This window comes from Lissotriton helveticus, chromosome 1_1 (genome assembly GCF_964261635.1).
Source record: "Lissotriton helveticus chromosome 1_1, aLisHel1.1, whole genome shotgun sequence".
NCBI classification, from domain to species: Eukaryota; Metazoa; Chordata; class Amphibia; order Caudata; family Salamandridae; genus Lissotriton; species Lissotriton helveticus.
In genome coordinates, this window is record NC_136057.1 from 61,106,650 (window position 1) to 61,128,474 (window position 21,825).

Consider the following 21,825-nt stretch of genomic DNA (forward strand, 5'->3'; position numbering starts at 1 on the left):
TGGCCCTGCTCCCATCAACCTCTTTGATTTCGGCCACCTTTTCCCCCACTGTCCCCTTAAAACGTTTGGCTACTAAAATAGACACCCGCCTTCTTATCCAGGGTAGATGAAAAGAACTGCTGAGGAAAGAGTTGTGAACTCATTCTATGCAAATCTTTGGAGAGGAGCTTTGTCTCCTGGAGGAGGCACACATCTGCCTCCATGTTATCCAGGTAGGATATTGGGATTGTTGAGACCTCTCACATTGAGATTGAGAATTTTCAGTGTGGGCTGGGAAATAGTGTGTCATAGTGAGTGCACCAGCTTTAGCCTGTATTTGGGTCCCTGTGATCCCTTTTCCTTCTGAGCCCCCAACGTCTGCCCGGCCTCCATTGCCCTTTGATCCTCTCTTCAACGTCTTTAACCTGTATACCAGTTCTCCACCCTCCCCTCCCTAACTCCAACGTAGAAACCCATTAACCTCAAATTGTCGAGGGCCCGCCTTTCATGCGTGCACGTCCTTGGAAGTCGGAATAGTTGGGAACGTGTGTGACCTGTTCCCCGTGTCTCTACACTCCCCGTGTCTCTACGCTCCCAGCAGATTTCTTCGCCGCCCACCCAGCCATGCAAATGTCACGTATCTGTCCCTCAGTCGTTCACGGTGTGATCATAGGGGAATGTCTCTTTCGACAATGTCTCCAGCACTGCCAGAATTTCTCGTGCCATGGTCTTGGGGTCCGGTCTCGTTGCTCGCTCTGTGCTACGCCTCCCGTAGACCTTATGCCATCTTTCTCGAGGAGTTTTGGTCTGTGGGCCCTCTGTCTCCTCCTGGATTGGATTCTCAATGCCCAGCACCTGGCAAGTGTCCTGCAAAGAATACGGTATTCCTTGATTTCGAAGACGCAGAGTTGCTACTCGGAACTCCCTACACTTTTGAAGGGGTATAAGAGCCAGGTCCTGGTACAAAGCTATGTGGTGGTCCTAATATCTTAGTGGTTGCTTGTCCCTGGCAGCACGTAGCATACACTCTTTTAGTTGAAAGCCTGAAATGTAAGCCAAAATATCCGGTGAGGGCACCCAGTATGCTCCTGAAGAGACCCTGCAGGTATTGTGTGATGTCTGGCCCTTCTTCTTTAGGTGGAACTCCCTTAACACGGATGTTGTTTCGCCGAGACCGATTCTCCAGGTCTTCTCTGTGTGCCTGGAGATCGATCTGTTGAGCCTTGAGCCGGGCTATCTCTTGCTGTAGATGCTCCACCTCCTTTTCCTGGGCTTGCTCCTGATCCTCGATGGAGGCCAAACGGTCCCCAACGGCATCGACGTCCCGCCTTATCAAAAGGCGGGACATTGATGCTGTTTGGGAACGTGTGGCCTCCATTGGTTATCTCCTTCATCTCCCCCGCTATTTCCCTTTTCAGCGTCTGCAAGTCGCCTTGTAATGCACTGAATAGAGACTCTAAAAAGGCGTGGGTAACTGGTGCTTCAGAGGTGTCCACATCTTGGCTGATTTGTGTCATTGGGGAGAGCCTCCCTTCTCCGCTGCCGGTCATCAGGAGCTTGGTCAGCATCTTTTTTAGATTCTGATCCTTCTTGCTTCTCACAGAGGACATGGCTGCTATATCTCTTACCACATCACCAGACCCGCATGCCTTGTCGTGGGGGTCCCAGCTCTAGTGGGTGGCTGTCACCGGGTTGTCCTCCCGCTGAGCTCCACTACGCTGTTGCTTGATGGTGAGGGCCCTAGGTGTCACTCCCTTTCAGTCTCGTGCAGGCCATGCTGTCTTCGACCGTCTGCTATTGCCCTGCTGGGCATCTGCTGCTTGTTATCAATACTCTAAGCACTTTGCGCCCGAACTTGCTGTGAATCCCCCTGTAGGCCAGCAGCCCTATCTGAGCCTGGAGCACTAGATGTTTTCTAGTACCACTGCGGCTAATTCCTGCATTATGTGCTTGCAGGCCGTGGCCTCCGGTGTCCTCTGACTTGGCAGTCAGCTCCAGAGAGACGAATCCATGCCTGGGCCCCTCACCCATTGGCACCTTGTGATTTTTACAGCGTTACAGTTCATATCTCATTCCCCTTATTGGATTTCGTCATTTTAGTGTCATTTTGTTCAATACACTTTACTTTATTTTTCTATTTCGTTTTTTTTTATTGTTTTGCATTTTGACTTTTACTTTTTTGGTTTCTGCATACATATTTTACTTATTACCTTAAGTTAAGCCTGCCTGTTTGGTGCTTAGGTACCAGGGGGTTGATCCTAGGTTAATTGAATGGCTTTGAAAGTTCACTCTGACAACGGTTGTGATTGTTCCACATCTACCGCAAATAATAATTCAGTTTCTTACAGAAACTATCTAACATTATCTGCAAAACAGACAGTAGATAACCTACCAGGGTTGAAGCACCATGTGGACAGATTGAAATATGGGATGAGTATTGTGTGGCAATAGAATCTCTAAAAAACTTCAGCTTGCAGACGAACCAAGAATTACGCTTTAATGTCATAACTTTTTAAAACAAGGTAGTCAGTAAAGTGTGGCGAATATATTGCAGCATTTTGACAGCCCCAAGCAAATTTGACAACAGAGTGGATGTATGTTGCAGATTCGAGTCTGTTCACCCAATGTGAGTGGTGATATCCGCTTTGCTGATCTGCCTGAAGTTATGATGCTGCTGACAGTAGCGTGTCTGCTAAAAGCGATGGCGTGACTGGTGGAACTATAAAGCCAAATAAGAGAAAGTTATCTTCCGAAACCGCAGTCTTCGTGACTGAGACTAGTAATACTGAAGACTCTGAGACTCACAGCAGTAATTTCTCCTTTCAGAGCGTTATTGCTGCAGATGGAGTGAAGCCAAGAAGTAAGCACATTACTAAGGTACCAACAAAGTTTAATATTATTAATTTGTATTAACTGTTTCTCTTTTGCAGCATTTGGAAATGCATTTTCGTATTTTGTTGCTTTTTGGTTAGTTTTTTATTGTAGGCTGTTATATTCTGTTTAAAGGGAAAGATGTTGTAGTGTGTGACCTTAATGCTGCAGTTTGCATTTCATTACCATCATTTGCTTATCCTGGAGAATCTCCAGGGTGGAGGAGTTTTGCTGTTCCAGAGTTCTTTCTTCAGCTTCAGGGCTGTTGTCGCTCTGTGGCGATCTGTGGTCCTGTTTCTCTGCTCTTCTTGTAGCAGCTCCTATCAGAGCTTCATCCTCCCGCCAACGATAATAAGATGCCAGGCATCACCCAGCACACAACACAGCCTATGATGTGCTACGTCTATCTGCTCGGCGCAGTTAGAGCGTGGATAAAGTTCTCCGGACCTATCAGGCTGTGAATGTAACCTAAGGGCTTAAGATGAAATGAAGAGCTTACCTCCTTCCTGAGTGGCTCCAGACTGCTGTGTGCAGACCCGATTGCTGGCAGCACCCTGGAGTATGTATGTATAAATCAGATTATGTTGGAAGTAACCTGCAATATAGTGGCAGGCAGCACCCTGCCATAGAGTAGGATTTCTCATAGTATTTTATTTCCTGACACATTAATGGAGATTGTCTTTTAACTGGCAGAGGAACAACACTGACCATACATTTTTCTGGGTTTGTCTTTAAAATGACGTACACATTAGGAATGGCATTTCGTTCTGCTGGAATAATAACACAAGTTATCTTGCACTCTGCTATGATGTTGCATAGATTGTTGGCTGCAATGCATTCCATGTTTCATTCAAACGTGCTTTATACAGGGCACATATATGATTTGCTGCTGTAGAGAAATAATGGTCCTGTGTACTGTGGCAGACTCCAAAATATTGAAAAACTTCATGATTTCTCTTTCAGCACTTCATAGTAAAACCTTTCAATTTTTGACTCAATCATTTAGCTGCAACATAACTTAGGACCATTAAAATAGTTGTGAGGGGGAACATTCATGTGGGGTTAGGACTGGCTCGACCAGAGAGCATGCTGTCCTGGAGGAGTATGGAGTTGACCACCTTGCCTGGTCCGGTGTGGAACCAAGCCAGCGAGGCTTTGCTGCAGGCTCATTTGCCCTGATAGCTGGTCAACAGTTTGGGGAGGAGGAGGTGAAGAGCTGGCTAAGTGTGCCATGAAGCTGGCATCTCAGTACATCCCTGAGAAGTGAACTTTGAGTCGATGTAGTATTCCTCTTATACCACGTGCAATTCACCCTCTCCGAAGCCTCAAGAATTCCTGGGTGTGAAGGGTGGCTGATTCTGATTGGGTGCTTGATAGTTTTCCAGAAACTCATGTTCTTGATTGTTCATGTTTGTCAGTAGTTAATTAAACATGCCCAAGGGTTTTATCTCTTCAGTTGACAGAAGCTGCAATAAAAGTTTCTTTGTCGTTGCAAAAAAATATGAATGGCCAACGAGCCTCTGTAGGTCAAAGAATGGAAGGGCTGGGGAACTGTCAGTCATCTCACTGCTAAGCAGAGCCATGTCATGCTTCATCCTCCGTCAGGCCTCTGATTTTGACCAACATCACTTAGAACACTGGGACTTTAGAGCCCATCCTTTAATGAGAAAAACAAAACTACAAGTCCCATAAGCAATAGTGGTGGAAGGTGTCATGCATGACCTGGGGCAACATCCGATTCTGCACCTTCAGTTCCATTTTTTAAGTATTTGAAACAACATTGAATTTATAACCTTTGTTTTTTATGGTCATGAGTCACCAGAATTCTAAAAACGTGTCTTTTATTTTGAAGGTCAATTAAGTAATGGTCACCAGCTTGGAAGCTCTGTTAAATCTTCAGTATTTTTCATTGATCTCCACATGTGGCTGGTTTGGGTCTGCCCCTGCATCGTTCCCGATAACTCGCACAGGTAAGGAGCTTGTAGCATCAACATAAAACAGTCAAATCACTGTATACTGTTTTCGGAGGTTCAGTCCCAGCGACATTATCTGTAACTGAACGCAGACACCCTAGGAAGCATGTGCTTTTAAGACAAGTTGCGTTCACTCACCTGAAGGTGACATGCTTCATCATTGGGCTATAATCCTCACCAGGCCAGCGCTACAATGCCTGGCGGGCACCACCAGAGGGCACTTTCTTGCAGATCTTTTATTAAGTTTGCCGGATGATCATAGTAGGACAGAGGATGTTGTGTCATAAGATGTGAGATTGGTGAAGTCTGAATATAAGATCAACTATCGACCAGTTGCCACAATATAGTTAATGTGATCTTCCTGGTCCATGGTGAGATTAAAAACAGTGGCAGAGAAATTGAGGAACTAATGGCCCCTATCACTGTGTGAAAGTGTCGATCACCTATGGACCTGCTGGTAAGCTGGGGTCTATACTTCAGGTCAACGTTTTTCATGACTTGTGTAGTCATGGAGCAATCTGTTGGCATTTCATCAGGACCAAATATGGGAAAATGGGTAAATGTGACCCAATCTTCTCCACAGCGTGAGGAGCTCTGTAACTCAAAGCCCTGCACCGTGCATAGGTGATAAGGTGCCTATTACCATCTTACTACCACAGGTGAGCGCTGTCTAACAGAATGCACTAGATACGCTAACCCTCCTAAAATTCAGGACATATTGACTTATCCAATAGCGAAGACTTCGCATCAGACGGCACCTGGTTTGAAAAGCACATGCTTCCTAGGGTGCCAGCGTTCAGTTAGAGATAATGTCTGTGGGACTGAACCTCCAGAACAGTATACTGTGAGTTGATTTATATGAAGAATGTGTATACTGGACTGTCATTTTCCTCAGCATCTCTTGTGCTATGTAAAATAAAACACAACATACCGGGAGGCCAACAAATCTATCATAAATTTAATGCAAAAATAGCAAAAGGCCAAGTAAACTAACAAGTGACAATTGTCTTTGCAATGGACGAGAGCATCCACCCTATAGCAAGTTGGAGTATATAATGCTAATGCTACACAATAAATTTGTATACACTTTTCTCCTAATACAAGTCAATGAAACATGAACACGTGATAGAAACAGTTACTGAAACAACAGTAATGAGTAGGAGGCAGGATCTTCTCTTGAGAGGAATGTGAGGAGTCCGTGAGGTGCAGATAAAAGATACACAGACAAGCTGCAGAATTCACTGTTTCTGGAAATAACACTTCTGTTTGTCAATGTTCAATTTACTACAAGATGCAGGAAAGTGTGCACCTGGACATCAATAAATAAAATAGTTCTGGGCCCTAATAGAATCATATAACTTTGCAGGCATATTAAGGCGAACAGACACATCAAATTAATATAAGAATATTGTAATTTGGTAATGTAATTATCAATGCACGTTGTGGCATTGATGTGTATGATGTGTAAACAATTATCAGTATTAAATAAACCAGTATATCCAGTTATGCTTTCTCAACTCCTTCTTCCTAGAGGCCACCACTGCTGCTATCCAGCTGTATTCAGCAGTGCCTCCTGTGACCTGGAATCCTGCATTTAATCAATACCAAATGTTGTCAATGCTTCTAGCCAACTCCGGTCACTGGTGCCACTCGCACCCCACCACCCTTCGGCCTGTTCTTCTTTTAGCCAGCTCCAGTCAGTAGTGGCCCCTTGGGCCTGTATGTAAGCCTACTAGCCAGCTCCTGTTAGTACTGGCCCCTGGGAAGTGTTATAATTCTAGCCAACTTGAGTCATTAGTAGCACCTTGGAACTAGTGATCATACTAACCAGCTTCAGTCAGTATTGGCCCCCTGAGACCTATTATCCTGCTAAGTAACTCCAGTCAGTAGTGACCCTTGTACCTTAAATCCTGCAAATATTCAAAGCCAGAGGTCAACTCTACTGCCAACCAGTTCCAGTCAATATTGACATGTACTGTTACCCTGCCTGTAATGAATACCGGAGGCTAGCGTTGTTGCTAGCCAGCTCCAGTCACCAGTGCCTGTCAAATATATTACCTCAATATGATCAATACTCAAGGCCTGTGCAGCTGCTAACCTGCTCTAGTCAGTAGAGACCTCCCAGACCTGTTATTCTACATATAATCAGCAAGGCTTCGGCCCTAATAACACTCACCCCACATCCTTATGGTATATTAGCGATGTAATTTATTTACTTACATCATACGGTAGGTACCGCACTATATCACACGATCCCAAAAACAAAGAAAATCAAAATTTGCCTAACCGTTCAGCACTCCACCTTGTCAAAAATAACCAAATCACACCAAACACTATAGCCTGCCACATCACATGGCACACTCAGCCACAACATGACAAGAAACCACAGCAGGGATTTGGGGCCATTAATCCTCTGTTCGAGGCATGTATGCTGTGGATGCGCATGCTTTACATACTCCTGCCATCTTATGTTGGGTCCGGATGTTTGCAAGTTGTTTCATTATTACCCCTAGATTTATATTCCGGCATAAAAATTACCTGCACCACTTAACAAATCTCTATTCGTTTCATCCCCTCTGATACTCTCCCTCTTTGCTCTATTTGTTTCCAATTGTGATGGCTTACTTTCCACCTGTTTATTACTTTCCTCCACTTGCAGCATTTCAAAGGACTGCATTTTCCCATTCTCTATCATTTTTATACTATCAGCTTGATTGTTTAGGCATTTATTTTTCATAACTGCTTGTACTTCCGATAGATCCTTATTACATAGAGGGTAAAAGGGTTTTGTTGGAGACATTTGTTAACCCTCACCTTCACAATATGATATTTGGTCATGGTTATTTCCAGTGTTCAATCTCACTATCTGATGCATTTGTATTTTGTATACTTTTAGAAGCTTTATTTCTTGCTTTCCGTTGTTTTTTCCTCTGTCTTTTTGATAGATGAACGTCCGGAGCTGCGTCTGTCAATGTTGATTGTGTCGAGCATAGATTTATCACTTCTTGATCTTTTGTTTTATCATCTATTTTTTCTTTAACAAAAACAGTATTGTCTTTACATTTTATTGTACCTTTAGAGGGCCAGTCGGTCTTGATGGTTTGAATTCCCACATTAGGAAAATTCACTTTTACATCGTCCATTATTGTTTTTTAAATATCCAGAATGGTAGCTAGTTTGTTAATTAGTGGGACACAAGTACACTCTGCATACGTAGATATTGGCTGAGATTGTGCCCTTACTATTAGATTATTTTGCCTTGTTATCTTCTTCTCAAATCAAATAAAATAATGCTTTATTCGATGTACTCATTAAAGCAAGTACACAAGACAAAAATTGACAATCAATTTCATCATTACAGTTAAAAAGTAAGACTTTCATTTAAGATTTAACACTTGATAATCTAATACACTTTAAATGCATTTACAATGCAAAATTCTGTGCAAAAAAGTGTGTTAAAATAAGTACAGATAAAAAAGTTTACAAAGATAAAAAGTGTTAGATAAAATGACAATATAAAAATGCAGACCGACTAATTAGAAAAAACACAGTCAAGTAGCCAATATTCTCTGTCTGATAGACCACGCCCATCCAAGATACTTGGCTATAGCTATCACTAAAGGCATTAAAGTGCTTGTGCGAATGATTCGTAAGGCAACGGTACTACTTGAGGTACCCAGATTTTTGCATGCTTTTGCTAACCAGATGCGTCTTGGATCAGAATACGCCATACAAGAGAATAAAAAATGGCCAACTGTTTCTTTGGAAGCACCACAAACAGGACAGCTAACATGTACTCCACCACCCCACCTTCCCATCAGTGATCTAAGTGGAAGCGCACCTGCTCTTAGTTGGAAGAGGAGCTTCCTGTCGCCTGGCCTTGTAATATCGTCCCAGTACGGTTCAAGGCACGGATATAACTTAGCTTCTAAAAATCCTCCAGCCATTGACACTGCACTAGACCTACTCCAGGTTCGGACAGCAACCTTCTCCCAGAAGATTTCTTTTATGGCTTTTATTGTTGGGAAGGGGGTACCCGCTGGATTTTTCCACAGCGCCTGGAGACCAAGTTCGCTCAAGTTTAGACAGAGGGTTTTAAGCCATCTGATGTTGTGAAACTCGTCCCTTTTGATGACGTCTAGGAAGCCCTCAGCATAATGTGATAGCTCAGGCGTAGTCCAGAGTCTTCGCCAATACAAGATCGGGCGAAGCCTAACCAAGTCACCAACCGCTTTTCTGCCCAAATCATACCTGAGAGGCACAAGCGGGGTACTCTTGGGGACACCAGTGATGGCCCGGAAAAACTTGTTTTCCGAGGTTTGAAGGGCCACTACCTTCTCAAATCCCCACAGCTCAGCACCATATAGTGCAGAGCCGAGAGCCTTAGCTTCATACACCTGCAATGCTGGCTTAATTGGTCTAGTCAAAGATTTTCTATGTTCCAGACCAAGAGCACCAGCCAATTGCCTATGCCTCAGTGAAGCAATGTCTATATGCTGGGACCATCTAAGATCATTAGATACACGGATTCCCAGATATGTAAAGGCTTCCACTTCCTCCAATGGACGTCCATTCATAGTTAGCTTGGATTTAAAGCTACGGTGAGGGTTAAAAATCATAAGTTTTGTTTTGGTCACGTTGACTTCTAGACCATGTTCCCCACAGAATTGGTCGAAAATAGACAAAGCACGCTGTAGACCACTCGGCGTCTTAGATAAAATCAACGTGTCGTTTGCGAACATTAAAATAGGAATTTTTGTGCCAGTTAACGAGGGAGCATCCACATTCGAAGACAACATACGAGCAACAACCCCTTGGATATATAATGTAAACAGTGTGGGCGCCATCGTGCACCCTTGGCGGACGCCGCGCTCAACTGGAAAATCTGCTGTCACCATTCCCTGTCCCCCTCACTGGATCTTAGCAAAATTGGCTTTGTGGAGCCTCATTATCACGGTCAGCAGTTCTTCTGGTACACCCTGGTTCCTCAGCACCAGCCACAGTTTGGACCTAGGAACTAGGTCGAAGGCAGCCCGTACAGGCTGCCCCCTCCTAGCAACACAGTCCTCCACTGGAGCAAGGTGAAGCGGAACACCTGGTCAACTGTACTAGTACATCTTCTAAATCCTGCTTGGAATTGGGACAGGGCGTTGTTCTCCTTGGCCCAGTCAAGGAGCCTGTTTACAACTAGACGACCCACTACCTTTTGAATGGTGTTAATAAGGCTTATAGGCCTATAATTACCCGGCTGAGATCGATCGCCTTTCTTGAACACAGGTATAATTATTTCACCCTGCCAGGATGTTGGTACAGTTATCCTCTTCTCAATTCCGGTAACAGAGGATGCCGTAGCGCTCAAGAGATCTATTTGGTCCTCCTTTTTGTTGGACTGATATGTTAAAGCTTCCAGATTTAATTGAGAGGTTTTGAAGAATATATCCCAAATTACTCCCGCATTCACACTTCCTGGTACCTGAGTACCTGGGCTATGTTGTTGCCCATTTATGAATGATAGGTCCTTATACTTCTCTTTTTGTGGCCCTTGAAAATCATGTCCCTCGTCACAAGAATGAATGAATTGTGGACTACTATTCAAAACTTCTTTTTGATACGGAGTACTCCAACGCTGCAGAGTTTCTGGGTTGCTGTTGTATTCGTCCTTATTAATTTGAGATCCGTTAATTTGATTACATTTCGGCTGGTCCTGTTTTTTAAGTGAATTTTTTTTTAGACGGAGTAAGATCCGATTTCAGTGGGGTATTGGCTTCCCCTATGATTTTCACCCCACCATTTAGTTCATTTGGAGCTTCTTGCTCTCGTTGATTTATTTGGCCCAAATTAGATGGTTACCCTATACCATTAGCTTTTCTGATTTTTACTTGCACTTCTATTGGCTCTGGCTTCTTAGTTGGTAGTAATTGCTGAGTATCTCCCATTGTTAGATTTGTGCATTTTGGGTCCTCTTGTTGTGAACGATCAGTAAGTGGAATAGTTAACATCTCTAGGTCCGTTATTTGACCCCAATGGTTGACTTGGTCCTTAGTTGAATTTGACATTTGTTCGACTTCATCTTCAGACTTAGGGTGGCCTGGTTCACTTACTCCTTGCTTAGGGGATGTAATATTTGTTCTACTCAGTGGTTTATTTGGAGTTTGAAGATCACATGGGTCAGTTAGCAATGTTAGCATAGCACCAGTTGGATCTTTCATAAAATCAAACTTTGACGGGGATTTTCCCAGTTTCCCAAATGTATGGACCGTAGATGATTTAAAGGACTGTATGTCACTTGCCTGTTTTATTTTAAACTTATGTAATATTACTGTTTGTTGTATTTTTCTTTTCCTTTTGATAGGAGGGAAAGGTGGCCGCTCCCTTCCTGACCTCATAATACACCCTCTAAGGTGAAGAAGTCTTGCTTCTTTCAGAGAATCAAACGGGCCAGTGACAAGACCAAAGGGTGCTTTGATAGGACAAAAACACCTCCAAACACCTCCAAGGGAAAGGCACCCCCAAGGCACACCTCGGTACAGAATCCGCCGGTACTGCTGGTTACTTATTTAATTAATTAATCAATTGATTAATAGCCGGGCTGCGGGTAGGGCAGTAGTCTAGGCATCCAGAGTAATTCAGGGGTCGAGGGGTGCTTCAACAGGGGCAAAGTCTACTGTCACTTTCCCCTTTGCATAATTTCTCAGATTTTGTTTTACAGACTTATTACAGACTCCAATGGCTCAGCGACTTATGGACCGATCAACCTTAACTACTCACCACACGCCACACACCTCTTGCCACTTGTCACTCACCACTCACTGTTCATTTCTTGTTCGTTGCTATTCATCGCTGACAAGAGTACAAGGGAGAATGCTGGCAATCCTTCAGGAGCCAGTCGCACTACAGACGGCAGATGTGGGCACTTCCCTCCACTCCTCCGCTCAGCTGTGCTCTGCTCAATGCTTAGTAAATACATAAAATCAGATGGCAGGCCAAGGCTCCTCTGTGCCCTCTGTGCTCCTCTGTTCTCCTCTGTGCCCTGCTGCAGCCACCGCACCAGCAGCACCTCAGGCCAAGGCTCCTTTGACCCCTGCAGCGGCTGCCGCACGAGCAGCACAGGCAGCGCCTTAGCACCGTGGTGCTGGAAGTGGCCGTTCCTGCCCCCACAGCAGATCTGTAGAACTTAAAGCGCCCGTATAACAGGACGTGGGTGAAGCGGGAGAAACTTTCGGTAGCGGGAACTGGTCACAAAACAAACCCGGGCAGTCGTCCCAGCCTCCGCTCCGCTTGCTCATGAACTCCTGCTCGGCCCCTCAGCTCTACTCGGTACGCTCTGCACTCAATGCCGAATCACAGGCCGACAACGACTTAAAACACCAACAGAGGGAAGAATTGTGTGTTTCCCCCAGTTAGTAAAAACAACAGCATAAGTCTTGGCTGCTTCTGATGCACCCAGAGTCGTATGCGTCTTTGCAATCTAATTTTTCTGTCTGGAAAAAAATTGTGCAGAAAAGCACCCAGTAAGTCCAGGTGCAGAAAAACCTAACAACTGATAATCAGGTGGAATAAAATGAACACATGAAAGTACGCCTTAATTTAATTGGCCTTGATTCATACTCTGGACCATAGTTGAGGGATACGTCTAGGCATAGTCCTCGCAATACACAATAGATTTGCGTGCGGCAGAGGCCAGAGCTCAAAAGTCAGGATACCAGATACAAGTAGGTGGTCACTTAGGGCAGGGGAAAACACCTGTTGTCCGTGGACGAGTAATTCCCGTCCCAGAAATCTACATTACAAGTTAATTAATAGTATACTTTCTTAAATATCTGTTTGGTGCCAGTCCATATGACTTTAATTTCTGCCTTTGGGATTCTATGTCACAAGTCCATAGGGTACATGTATCCTTTCTGAGCTTAATAAAATGTTGAAAATTCTACAAATCCTCACTCCTACAGCTAAGTACTCTCATGCTACCATTCTACACTCTGCTCTGTCTGAAAAACAGCTCAACATTTTCAAAAATTCTGCATTGATTTGGCTTGTAAATTATATTTTTGGAAATGTACATGTATTAACTATTTAATTTTAATACTATAGGTAATTGAAATTACGGACGAAGAAAGCAAGATTTAGCACTATGCAACTGAATGTCAGTGCCATAAGAAGGATTATTTTGAAAAACTGAAGGAAATCCAGCATTGTCTGTATAAACAATTTACAAAAATCTAGGTGTGGCGAGGAAAGTACTATACCTTTAAGTGAAGTCTCTAATTTTGCATTTCATTAACCCAGAGCAAAGCCATATCTGTGCACACAGCATCAGAAATAATGTAGAAAGACCACTTCAGCATCCTTATCTGAAATATTATCAGAAAGACAAATTGCCTCAGCATGACAGAATAACGTTCATCTAAAGCATCATGTAATTCTAGAGAGGAAGCACACACTGCATAAAAGAAAGGTATAACAAAAGGTATCTTCTGCATACCATCAAAGAAAAGTCACTGAAAGAAGACTCTGAAGCTGACACGTTAACAGCCGAAAGATTGGAAAATCACCTTTGTTGTTACGCAGGTTTGAGACTATCTACCTCTGGATAGAAAAGCAAGACCCACTCTGCTCACTCTTGGGAAAACCTTAAAAATTCACCACTTTATTGTGTTCATGACCATCTCAAATTGTTTCCTTTTTATTGTGTAGTGTTCTGTAATTCTATGTAAATCGCCTCAACATTATCTGCTGTGCATGAGTGATATGTAAAACTGTTAAATATAAAAATGGATTACATGAGCACCGTGGCGCTATAGGTAATGTAAATAAATCCTCGTCTTCAGAACTACAAACCTTAACCTTACACCAAACATAGAAAGGGTAAAAGGAACTGATGTTCTGCGACTGGTGAGCCACAATAGTACTGTGCACATTCTAACTCAACTCTCTCAGTTACTGCCTTTACGTCAGTGCAAAAAGGTACTTATCAGTTCAATCATTAAATATCAGACCAACACCGTATTGCTGCATTGCTAAAAATCTATACAAATAGATTGGAGAAAAACTTCAGTCACAAAATAATTTGCTTCCGGAGAGGCTATAACCAAAAGACTATTATCTGCTAGAACAATTTCAAGTGGTGTTACAGGGCTGCTTCCAGACATATTTTTCTCAATTCAAGTGTTAAGAAGATTACACACAATTTATTTTAGAGATAAATGCTGAACATTATCTAAACAAGCCTGACTCTAAAATCAGGTTCACTCTTACCGTGGTATATAAGCAAGAGAAAACTAAATGTAGAGATATTAACTCTAGGAATACACCTTTTAAAAACACGGACTGAGAGCAAATTCAGTGTTCAAAGCCGCCTCAATCAGGGCAAAATAACCGAAGTTGGGGAAAAAAGTTACTTGTGCCAAAAAAGATACAGCCATAAATCGTACCTCACAGAATTTGACAGAATGCATACTGGGGGAAACCACTCTCAGTGCAATGTATGCCAAAAAAGTTTCAAGCGTAAATCTTATCTCACTGAGCATATGAGAATCCACACTGGGGGAAACCACTCTCCGTGCAAAGTATGCAAAAAAAGTTTCAGGCGTAAATCTTATCTCACTGAGCATATGAGAATCCACACTGGAGAAAAACCTTATCAGTGCTCTGAATGCCAGAAAAGGTTTAGTATCAAACCGAGTCTTTATCGACATGCATTAACCCACTCTGTGGAAAAACCTTATCAGTGCGCTGAATGCCAGAAATGTTTCAGTGACAAAAGAAGACTTACTATACATACAAGGACCCACACTGGGGAAAAACCTTATCAGTGCTCTAAATGCCAGAAATCTTTCATTTACAGAACCAATCTCACTCTGCATAGAAGAACCCACACTAGGGATAAACCTCACCAGTGCTCTGAATGCCAGAAATGTTTCAGTCAAAAATCCAGTCTCACTCAGCATAGAAGAACCCACACTGGGGATAAACCTTTTCAGTGCTCTGAATGCCAGAAATGTTTCAGTTGCAAAGGCAAACTCACTGTACATACAAGAATCCACACTGGGGAAAAACCTTATCAGTGCTCTGAATGCCAGAAAAGGTTTTGTAACAAAGAAAGTCTTTCTCGACATGCAACAACCCACACTGGGAAAAAACCTTATCAGTGCTCTGAATGCCAAAAATGTTTCAGAGACAAACAAAGTCTTTCTCGACATGCAATAATCCACACTGGGGAAAAACCTTATCAGTGCACTGAATGCCACAAATGTTTCAGTGAAAAAATCTGTCTCACTCAGCATATAAGAACCCACACTGGAGAAAAACCTTATCAGTGCTCTGAATGCCAGAAATGTTTCAATCATAAAAACAGTCTCAATCATCATATAAGAACCCACTCTGGGGAAAAACCTTATAAGTGCTCTGAATGCCAGATATGTTTCATTCATAAAACAAGTCTCACTCAGCATATAAGAACCCACACTGGGGAAAAACCTTATCAGTGCTCTGAATGCCAGAAATCTTTCATTTACAAAAAGAGTCTCACTCATCATATAAGAACCCACACTGGGGAAAAACCTTATCAGTGCTGTGAATGCCAGGAAAGGTTTTGTTACAAAGAAAGTCTTTCTCGACATGCAATAACCCACACTGGGGAAAAACCTTATCAGTGCTCTGAATGCCAGAAATGTTTCAGAGACAAACAAAGTCTTTCTCGACATGCAATAACCCACACTTGTTTTAAACTTTATCAGTGCACTGAATGTGACAAATGTTTCAGTAAAAAAAACTATCTCACGCTGCATATAAGAACCCACACTGGGGAAAAACCTTATCAGTGCACTGAATGCCACAAATGTTTCAGTCAAAAAAACAATCTCAATCTTCATATAAGAAGCCACACTGGGGAAAAACCTTATAAGTGCTCTGAATGCCAGAAATCTTTCATTGACAAAAAGTATCTCACTCATCATATAAGAACCCACACTAGGGAAAAACCTTATCAGTGCTCTGAATGCCAGAAATCTTTCATTAACAAAAAGTATCTCACTTATCATATAAGAACCCACACTGGGGAAAAACCTTATCAGTGCTCTGAATGCCAGAAATGTTTCAGTGTAAAAAGCAGTCACACTAGGCATATAAGAATTCACACTGGGGAAAAACCTTATCAGTGCTCCGAATGCCAAAAATGTTTCAGCCATAAATCTCATCTCACTGAACATGTGAGAATCCACACTGGAGAAAAAAATGTATCAGTGTTCTAAATGTCAGAAAAGATTCAGAGGTAGTGATGGTTACAAGCGCCATAAGAAAACACACCATCAAAATAATTCAGTTCTCCGAATGCCAGAAAAGCATAAAATTTAAACTCAATCTCACTCTACATGAGCAGACGCACACAGGGAAAAAACATTACCAACACTTTGAATGCCCGTAATTCCTATTTGATAGGCACAGCCTCACTAACCATAAGCGACTCCATACTGACCGTATGAGTGCTCTGAATGCCAGAAAAGCTGCAGAGGAAAACTGTAGGAAGGGGGAGTCTCTGGTTGGCGCAGTGCAACACTGGCGACAAGCAGGGCCTCTCTCTTCCTCGTCAGGGCTGAGGGTTACCTTCAAGACAACCTCTGCTTACCCTCTAGGTAGTGTGGCTTAAGCAGTCTTAGGCTAATCTCTGGGGCATGTAGGGTTAAACATCTGCAATATTACACCATCACAACCAACCCACCACACAATGACACCAAACTGTATTTGTGAAAATATATCTCTTTATATAAATCTCAAGCAGGCTTGTAAATACAGTCTTGGTTACTTTTTGAAAGCAGGTTCCAGTTACTCTTTTATCAATGTCACAGTTCTTTCTCAGCAATAAGCAATCTTTTGGGCCTTCTGCCCAGGTTCCAGCAAGGTTTAGTGTCTTGTAGCGCCTCAATGCGTGTTCCGCTGTCTCCGCTCGTCTCAGAGAGGAGAACGGGCCCGGCCGGCTAAAGCTCACGCTTCCCGCGTGGGCCTCGTCGATCTGGCACAGTGCGAGCCTTGGTTTCAGGGGCGGCTCGCGCTGGGAAGCCGGGAGCGCGGTGCGAGCTCAGGACGTAGGATGCTCACACCGCGAGGTCAAAGAACACAGTACCTTGGCTTGCTGGTAAGTCTTGGAGCGGACGGCTGTCCGGGGATCTGTCCCGCGTCGCGTTGTCTTCCTGGAGGGTGCGGCGGCCTGCGAGTCTCAGCGCAGGTAACAGGGCACCCGGGATGACGGTGCAGATGCGGGGCAGGATTCTCCGGAGTCCGGCTCACTCGCACTGAAGGGGGGAAGCTGCAGGCAGGCGGGGCTGAGGGGGGTGCACTCCACGGAGCGCGGGGCACAATTCAGGCACGGCTCCGCAGCGAGTCACTTCCAGCTGCGGGGGCCAGGGGGTCTCAGCGCCCAAGTCACGAGGGGCACAATCTTGGCAGTGCCGGTCTTTGCGGAGCAGCCTGTACCTCGGGGGTCACACAGGCGGCGATGCTTGGACCGGGCAGGTCCTCCCTTTCCGTTGCAAGGGCGGCTCAGCGCGGACAGTCACGGCGCTCGAACCAGCGCGGGGCTGATCCTTACTTTGCGGCTGGCACACGAACAGGCCACAGTCACGGTGGTCGGGGAAGGGGCACAGCTGCACAAATTGTTTAGAGAGCGTGGCGGCAGGCACAGCGCTCTCAACTCTCCTTTCCTTGGCGCTGTAGAGACACACAGCCCACGCCAGCAGCAGCTTTTCTTCAGGGGGGTAGCGCTCACTGTTCCTGGAGCGCTGGTCAGGGGGCAAGTTCACAGGCAAGCCCTTGGAGATCTTTCCGCAGAGTTTGGCACAAAGTTCAAATAAGCAAAAGTCTTTGGTAGTCTTTTCTTTCCTCTCCTTTGGCAGCAAGGCACCAGACACAGGCCAGAGTCAGCACCCCTCCTTGTAGTCCTTCCAGGTCCTTCTCTTCGGGCAGAGTTTCTCTTGTGGCACAAACAGGATCTAATTTACAAGGAGCAGGGCTCCTACTTTTATACCCAGTTTCTTTTGTTCTAGCAAGCCAGGGGGGCCTCTGCATAACTGCTCCAGTCTCTGAGTACTTGTTGTGGGTACTTATGACTTCTGCATTCAGTGTGAGGGCAGGCACATCAGCCGCTCCCCAGGGGGGCGGAGCCGGCATTGAGAGGGCAGGAGTGGCCTGAGCACTTTGTTTACAAGCTTCGGTCCTTCCTGGGCCAGGTGCAGGCTGAGTCATCAGTCGCTCCCCAGGAGGGCGGAGCCAGCATTGTGGTGGCAGGGGCACAGCCTGATGCATCATTCAGGGGAAACTCCCACCACCCATTAAGGGGTCCTCCTGCTAATCACTACCTGTCAACTCCCAGCCCTGTCACTCACACACACCAGACAGTCAGATCCACATCCAAGCAGAGGCGGGCTGAAATGGTTAGGCAAGCAAATGCTAACTTTCTAAAAGTAGCATTTGCAAACACAGGATATTAAAATAAACTTTACTAAAAGCAGTATTTTATTATTCTGAGTTCAGGCATACTAAACACGAATTTCTACCATGTTCCCTGAGCCTGCTGGGATTATAGAGTGTAATAATTCCAGCAGCCCATCTGGCCTAGAAGGGAACAGGTAGCCTTACAATAGTGAAAAACGAATTTGGTAGTAATTCACTATTAGAACATGCCACACACATCAGGGCATGTTCTACCTTACACTACAATGCACCCTGCCCTCAGGCCTACTATAGGGGTGACTAATATGAAGTTAAGGGAAGGTTCAGGGGCTGGCAAGTGTGTGCACTTGCCCAGCCAGGGTGACAGTACCAGACTGCACGCAGGTTCTGCAATGGCAGACCCTAGACACATTTTAAGGCTGCTTCTGTGGGTGGCGCAACCAGCGCTGCAGGCCCACTAGCAGTATTGGCATTCACAAGCCCTGGCACTCCTAGTGCACCTTACTAGGGACTAACAGTAAATCCAATGAACCAATCATGGACATCAATCACATGTACACTTTACAGTAGGGAGCACTTGCACTGCGGCACGGGTTGGCCGTGGCGCAGTGCCCTGAGTAGCAGACACCATCAAAACATTGGAGGCACAACAGCAAAAAGTGGAAGGGAAACTCACGCCAAGGTGCCAGGTCTAACACGTGTCCCCTCCAGCTGAAATGTGGGGAGAACTACCCTTCCCCAGGGAGTTCCTCATCACTAAGGCGGAAAAATCTGGACAGACCATCAGCGTTGGCGTGATCTGTGCCAGGGCGGTGTTCCACCGTGAAGTCCATACCCTGTAGGGAGATGGACCACCTCAACAGTTTTGGGTTCTCACCCCTCATTTGCATCAACCATCTGAGGGGCCTGTGGTCCGTCTGAACCCGGAAGTGAGACCCAAACAAGTAGGGTCTTAGCTTCTTCAGCGCCCAGACCACAGCAAATGCTTCTCGCTCTATTGCACTCCACCTACTTTCCCGTGGAAGTAACCTCCTACTGATGAAGGCTACGGGTTGGTCCCAGCCCTCCTCAGTCATCTGTGAGAGAACAGCCCCTACACCATGCTCTGAAGCGTCTGTTTGCACTATGAATTCCTTGGAGAAATCAGGAGCCAGGAGCACGGGCGCCGTGCACATGGCAGTCTTCAGGGTGTCAAAAGCCTTCTGACAGGTGTCAGTCCAAATCACATTCCTGGGCTGCTTCTTAGAAGTCAGTTCTGTCAAGGGGGTCACAATAGTGCCATAGCCCTTGACAAACCTCCTGTAATACCCAGTGAGCCCCAGGAAGGCTCTCACTGCTGTCTGGGTCTTGGGGGGTTCCCAAGCCAGGATGGTCTCAATTTTGGGTTGCAAGGGTGCCACCTTGCCACTCCCCACTTGGTGTCCCAAGTACACCACGGAACCCTGCCCAATCTGGCACTTGCTTGCCTTGATTGTGAGGCCTGCCTTGCGCAGCGCCATCAACACTTCCCAGAGGTGCCGCAGGTGTTCTGGCCAGGTGCCACTGAACACTGCGATGTCATCCAGGTAGGCGGCACTGAACTCATCCAGCCCAACCAACACCTGGTTGACCAACCTCTGAAAGGTGGCAGGGGCATTCTTCATCCCAAATGGCATAACCCGGAACTGGAAATGCCCATCTGGTGTGGAGAATGCTGACCTCTCCTTTGCCCCATCGGTCAAGGCGATCTGCCAGTACCCAGACGTTAAATCAAACGTGCTGAGGAACCGGGCAGCCCCTAGCCGATCAATGAGCTCATCAGCTCTGGGGATAGGGTGCGCGTCAGTCTTGGTGACTGAATTGAGTCCTCTGTAGTCCACACAGAACCGGAGTTCAGGTGTGGCTCCCGGCGCAGCAGCCTTTGGGACCAAGACCACGGGGCTGGACCAAGGACTGCTGGAAGACTCAACCACCCTAAGAGCAAGCATCTTGGAGACCTCCTCCTTGATGCAGGCCCGTACCCTGTCAGTTACCCTGTAAGCCTTGTGCTTCACAGGTAAGCTGTCCCCTGTGTCCACATCATGGACGCACCAATCTGTGACACTAGGAACCAGGGAGAACAGGTCTGGAAACTGCCCCAACAACTGGCGGCAGTCTTCCTGTTGCTCAGGGGTCAGGGTGGGTGAGAGGTTAACTCCATCCACTGACCCATCCTTCTCACAGGCCACTAAGAGGTCAGGAAGAGGCTCAGACTCCTCTTCCATTCCATCATCAGTGGCCAACAGCATGCCCACTTCGGACCTCTTCAAGTGGGGCTTGAGGCGGTTGACATGTAAGACCCTTAAAGGATTCCTGGGCGTCTTCATGTCCACCAAGTATGTCACTGAGCTCTTGCGCTCTACAACCTCAAATGGGCCTGTCCACTTATCCTGAAGTGCACAGGGTTCCACTGGGGCCAAGACATACACCTCCTGTCCAGGCTGAAGCTCTACCAGAGTGGCATTCTGGTCGTACCACCGCTTCATCTCCTCCTGGCTAGCTTCCAGATTTGCCTCAGCAAGTTGTCTGAAGCGCCTGGTTTGGTTTCTGAAGGCCAGCATGTAGCTATATACATTCTGGGGAGGTTTCCTGGGAGATTGCTCCCAGCCTTCCTTTACCAAACTCAGTGGTCCTCTCACGGGGTGACCATACAGCAGCTCAAAGGGGCTGAACCCTAGAGACTTCTGAGGCACCTCGCGGTATGCAAAGAGCAGGCATGGTAAGAGGACGTCCCACTTACGCCTCATCGGACCTTCCAGGCCCATGATCATGCCCTTCAGGGTTCGGTTGAATCTTTCAACCAACCCATTTCCTTGGGGATGGTAAGGTGTGGTGAACTTGTAGGTTACACCACACTCTTGCCAAAGGGACTTCATATACTTGGATATGAAGTTGGTCCCTCTGTCGCTCACCACCTCTAGAGGGAACCCCACTCTGGAGAAAATTCCCATTAGTGCACGCCCCACCACGGGGGCCGTCACTGTCCTCAGAGGGATGGCTTCAGGGTACCGGGTGGCATGATCCACCAAGACCAGGATGAACCTGTTGCCCATGGCTGTCTTGGGGTCCAGAGGCCCAACAATATCAATACCCACTCGTTGGAATGGCGTACTGACCACAGGGAAGGGTTGGAGGGGAGCCTTGTTCTTCCCTCCGCTCTTCCCACTTGCCTGGCAAGTTGGACAGGTCCTACAATGAGCATCTGAGCTCTTGTGCATTTGGGGCCAGTAGAAGTGGGTGACAAGCCTGTCATAGGTCTTGTCCATCCCCAAATGTCCTGCTAAAGGCACATCATGAGCCAGTCCCAGTAGGAAGGCTCTGAACTTCTGGGGTACCACCAGCACACGGGCTGACCCAGGTTCAGCAGCCTTAGGCTCTGAGTACAGGAGGTCATTCTCCCAGTACACATAATGTGTTTTGGCCTGAACACCATTGGCCTGGTCTGCAGCCTGCTGCCGCATACCCACGAGAGAAGGGCATTCTTTCTGCTCCCTGCAGAATTCCTCCCTGGAGGGGCCTCCTTCTTGCTGCCAATGGGTCA

The 21,825-nt window shown here is 45.8% G+C and overlaps 1 protein-coding gene across 1 annotated transcript in view; it reads left to right on the plus strand.

Moving 5' to 3' along the window:
* The first annotated feature begins 2,802 nt into the window (after window positions 1-2,802).
* LOC144823964 (uncharacterized) overlaps window positions 2,803-21,825 on the plus strand; it is a 152,169-nt gene continuing 133,146 nt past the window's right edge. Inside the window, exons 1-2 of the mRNA XM_078682969.1 lie at window positions 2,803-2,856; window positions 4,703-4,820. The gene's annotated coding sequence lies outside the window, so the exon portion shown is untranslated. The remainder of the gene's footprint in view (window positions 2,857-4,702; window positions 4,821-21,825) is intronic.